The sequence below is a fragment of the Montipora capricornis genome, chromosome 1 (genome assembly GCF_036669925.1).
Source record: "Montipora capricornis isolate CH-2021 chromosome 1, ASM3666992v2, whole genome shotgun sequence".
In the NCBI taxonomy this organism is placed as follows: domain Eukaryota; kingdom Metazoa; phylum Cnidaria; class Anthozoa; order Scleractinia; family Acroporidae; genus Montipora; species Montipora capricornis.
In genome coordinates, this window is record NC_090883.1 from 33,937,973 (window position 1) to 33,942,972 (window position 5,000).

At 38.8% G+C, this 5,000-nt stretch overlaps 1 long non-coding RNA gene across 1 annotated transcript in view; it reads right to left on the minus strand.

The window, feature by feature from the left end:
* Positions 1–1,024: 1,024 nt before the first annotated feature.
* LOC138053097 (uncharacterized) overlaps positions 1,025–5,000 on the minus strand; it is a 4,687-nt gene continuing 711 nt past the window's right edge. The window contains exons 2-3 of the long non-coding RNA XR_011133211.1: positions 2,052–2,249; positions 1,025–1,151 (exon numbers count right to left, since the gene is read on the minus strand). This is a non-coding gene — a long non-coding RNA (uncharacterized lncRNA). The remainder of the gene's footprint in view (positions 1,152–2,051; positions 2,250–5,000) is intronic.

Consider the following 5,000-nt stretch of genomic DNA (forward strand, 5'->3'; position numbering starts at 1 on the left):
CATTCAAGAGAGTAAAATCGCTGCAAAGTTCTCAAATCGATTGTTTATTCGCACTGTTAAGCCATTGCGTGACATTTCCGAGAAGACCTGGGTCCAAAGCTATCCCATGATGCCACATACTTTCACGTTCTATTCTTGTGGAAAATTTTTGCGCCTTTAGCATCGTGTTTACCTGCGTGGTCTGCGATGCATGACGTGTGCGTGACATGCGCGAAAAAATGCGCAGTAGCAATGGGCGCGAACGTCCTTAAGGCCTAATCTCTATGTATAGTAGACAGAGGACCACAACATTATAGACGAGCTCGCGCTCTTGAGTGCATCATGGGTAATTAGGGCAAGATGGAGAGAAATTCAAAGGTTTGTAAGAAAGTCCAAAACGATGAAAAGTATTCATGTTATGCAATTTTGTTTTTTTGATTTTTCAAAACAAAAGATATGCGCTCAAAGGTGCGGCAGAATAGTTTTGGATAGAATGGCTATTGTAAAAATTATTTTATTAAAAAGAAATTCTGCCATAATGATTTCCTGTGATACCAGACATAGAGACAAAAAAAAGCAATATTTAGGAATACCAAGTCTAGTTCATTTCAGTTGTGAACATGAAATTATTTGTTTGGTTTATGAAGGCGAAAGTCTATAAAGTAGAGTCATGTACAGTATATTTTGCTTTGAATTTCCATACAAACCTTTTAATTTCCCGCCATGTTGCCATGATTATCCATGATGCAATCAAGAGCGTGTACTCGTCTATTAGTGCGTAATAATTATTATGTGTATACGTTCGTTAAAAAAGGAGTTCATTCATCCATTCATTCATTCATTCATTCATTCATTCATTCACTCATTCACTCATTCACTCATTCACTCACTCACTCACTCACTCACTCACTCACTCACTCACTCACTTACTCACTCACTCACTCACTCACTCACTCATTCATTCCTGCCTTCCTTCGTTCGTTCGTTCCATTCGTTTGAGTCGGTAGAGAAACAATGAGGGCAAAAACAAAACCAAGTTCAAACATAATATCACATGAGTTTATTTTCCACAAGCAGCAAAGCGGCAGTGTTGTCGGCGTTGAGGTTGTGTTGACGAATTTCTCTCCAGTTGATCGTCTTTCTTTTTCTTTGCTTCTTGGACTCTCTTTTGGCTTGAAAAGATAAAAAAAATCCCGTTTGTTAGAAGGAAATCTTGCTATTGGCTTTTCCCTGTTGGGAAGCATCTCTCTGCCGTTTGCGGTTTGCTGTTTCACGTAAAGATACCGGCGATGCGTAATCTCTCTAACGACAGAAAGTGACACAGTGAATGGAAATGATCCATAAAACAGTAAATTTGAAAAACGAAACCGTTGATTGAAATGGCAACTTCATCATGCCACGAAAGGCGTGGGTACTATTTTCACTCAATTTCCTTTCATGCGAAATTCTATCGAAATTCTTCGGAATTTACGTTGCTGAGTAAACAAGCAAAATTGGGAAGGGAGGAATGGGTTTGTCCAGTTTGAGTTCAAGCAAGCTTTCGTTAACCTGGATTAACCCAGCATCCCCTCCCCTCCCGTGACGATTTCTTGTGACAAGTTCATCTTCCGAAAAACTCAATTCAACGCCGCCCTCGCATCAACGCGGTGCTCTGTAGAATTAAGCTCTCTCGACTCAGCAGCTCGAGGTCAACGTTTGCTTGCAAGTGCGACACAGATCGTTCAAAGACACGTCTGAAATTTCTTCTCCCTCCCCTCCCTCCTCTATACATGCCCAGTACAGGTGCATAATTAGATTCGTTTTACTTTGCATACACGTCGCAATGTGTCACAATATGCTCAGTGAACCTAAGAACTTCAGGTATTACTTTTTTCAATCGGTAGGGATCCGATTAAGTCCATGCTTAAATAATATGAATCGCATCACGTCGCTGTATTGCGCAACCCTCGAACTTTATTTTCAGCTTTCGGGACTTCGTTAAATGAGATGGATTTTTGTTAACGGCCCCATCTGAAGTGAAAAAAAACACATAACAAACATCGATGCGTTTATTTGAGTAAATGGGGTATTACCTTTGTTTAAATCGTCGATAAAGGCTTCGGGCATCTAAGGTGTTATGACTGTACACGGGATCCATCTTAGACCTGCCCAGTAACCGCTCTCTAAAAAGGCTGGGCTCACAAGCACGAAGAATGAAGAGCAAGGAGACTAGAACGAGGAGAACTCTGACCGTCAAAGACATGGTGACGAAAAAAAATTATCCACAATTTCTAAACAAAAACAAAAGAAAACCAATCGTCAGTGAAATTCGTTAGGCAAGTAAGGCATGCAAAGAACTCTCAATTCAACAGGAAATCCATCTTTGTCAAGATAATTCAAACATTTGAAATTTCCCACCAGGCACCAGGTACGCTTCAGATTCCTGTCGTAAAACAACAAATAGGTTCAATATGGTGCGTAACAATCTGACATAACCCCAGAATTTGAGATAATCGTATCGTCAATTAATACCAAGAAATGTAACCTTGCAAACTTTATTAAATTTGTGACTGTCCTTTTTCACTAAGTGCATAAGAACAGATCAGACGCGAAAGACACGCGTGTAGTGCAGACGCGCGCAGACATGCGTGTTGTTACACGCGTGTATTGTATAACTTAACCTTAATTTTAAAAAAAATTTGAAGGAATCTAAATTTAAACTTGAAATTGAAAGAGGGAGAGAGAAAACCTTTGGAATTGACACGAGTAAACCGCAAATAAAACGAGACTGGTCTTGCGTTATTTGCGCAGTTTCCAACAAATCGAAAAAAAACAATTCTTAACAACTACAGCATCTAACCTGAACTACTAGGGCTTGTTTGTTTTGGAGTCCACGTTCATACGCAAGTTCATCAAAGATTTCAAGAAAACTCGTTGAATTGTAAAAGATAAAGAAGGTGGTTTTCTGAGTGATATTACTGGCTGTGGCCATCAGTAAAGTGAATATTCGATTTCGTGGGCACTAGATTTAAACACTGATCGAAATCGCCGGTCTTTTTGTTCGATTTGTTTTTCCAAATATCATATTTCCTGAGATTTTCCTTTACCTTCAGTTCCGGACCACAACAATATCGTTTAATTCTACACAATTTTCTTTCTCAGACAAAAGGAAAGTTTTAGTCTAGTTTTCATGAAATTGGATTAGTGACTGGCAGATGTCACAGTCAGAAGGTTGCATCTGGTGTTTTCAGTGTTCTCGAGAATTTAATTTTCTAACTACGAAGCTTTGATCACTAGTATTAGCTATAAAACTCGCCGGAATTAGAGCTCTTTTTGGCGACCGGCCGAGAACCTTTGTAAAAAAAAGGCCCAAGCATGACTTACAATGAAATGTAAGGAGAGCATAATTTATATTGCCCGACAAAAAAAAAGAAGACATTTTCATAGTAATTCGCTGATATTCTTACGTGGCGAGAAGTGCCGAATTATTTCACTGTTACTCGCCTTTGGCAAGTAAAACTTAATTCAGTTGCAAGTTAAAATTGATCGATAGTCAACTAGAACATTCTAAAGAAAAAACAATAGTTACCCTAGGATGCGTATAGGAAACGTATATCCGAACAGGTCATTCTTCCACTTACAACTGGATTTTAGACAGATTACGAAGTCGACTGAAAATCGGAAAAAAGGACTGATATAGATACAAGACTATGAAGAACTATTGAGATTATACGATCAAGTTCTTGTGAATACATCTCCTCAAAAAACTGAAAGCAAAGTAAAAAAGACTTTCTACTTTTCAAGGACGCCTCAAATAACCAACGCTTCGCAGGGAAAATGTACATGCCTCGGAAGGCTTTTCCACAGCACCGTATTTCACTTGAATGCATTTTAGAAGTCAAATCCTGTAGAGGTTCAATATTACAAAAGCCTCAAAAACGAAACGAATGAGGATATAACTGTTTCTTCCTTGACCGAATTAAAAGAGATATGGTTTCCTGCTTGCCTACTTGAGCATACTACCTGTCACGGACGCTTTGTAAAACCAGCCTTTCGCAGGAAAAATGTAGCATATGATCTTTGTCGGGGACGTTGGTTCTCTTATTGAATGCCTCGGAAGGCTCTTCCCCACACCCCACAGTGAATCAACTATACCCTCTCATGGGAGGTTTGTCAGGAACTGTCATTGAGCTAGCTCTCCGTATTTCATATGAACATATTTTGAACTCAAATCCTTAAGAGGTTCAATATTATAAGAGCAACAAAAATAGACAAATGAGGACGATAGAATTTCTTTCTTGACCGAATTAAAGGAGAAGTGGTTTCCCGCCTGCCTATTCGAGCAGTCCACTTTTCAATCTTTCTTGAAATGAAACATCAGCTTGGAAAAGAACAACGTGCTTCCACGTTTATTTTATAAGCAGGTGCATGGCGTAGAGATACTTTGCAGGCTTCTTGAGTTTCGATACTGTACCGCCATTAAACATCATCTGTGTTTTTTCCGTCAGCAACGCAATCAAATAAATCGAATTTAACGCAAATAAAAACCTTTACCGGTTTGTTTGCTTTGCGATGGAAATTGGTTGAATTCAAAGCCTTCTTGCGGAAAAGTAACTACTCAAATTTGAGATCGGAAGCGGGGGCTTTTTTCTGTTGGTTTAATAAATGGGATTCATTACATTTATTAATATCGCTGCCCTTGACACAGGAAAACGCGATCTTGAAATAACTTAATTGCTTCGAAAATCGTTTGCCTATGATTAATTTGACTCTGGCCTCGAGGTTATTCAGCACTAAGGATGTGAATCATGTTAGACAATATAATGCACTTGTGGGAGATCTGGGCAATAACCGCTATACCTATTCCATTACATGCCAGCCGACTTGACGTGAAATAAGTTGCATTTGAAAGGGAATTAAAGATATCTATGCTTTCCAAGACAAATCAGTCAAAAAAAGAGGAAAGAATATAATGTCTATAGTTTAATTGATTAGTTTTTTTTAAGTAGATCCGCCTTTGAAAACAATGATCATACTGAGTT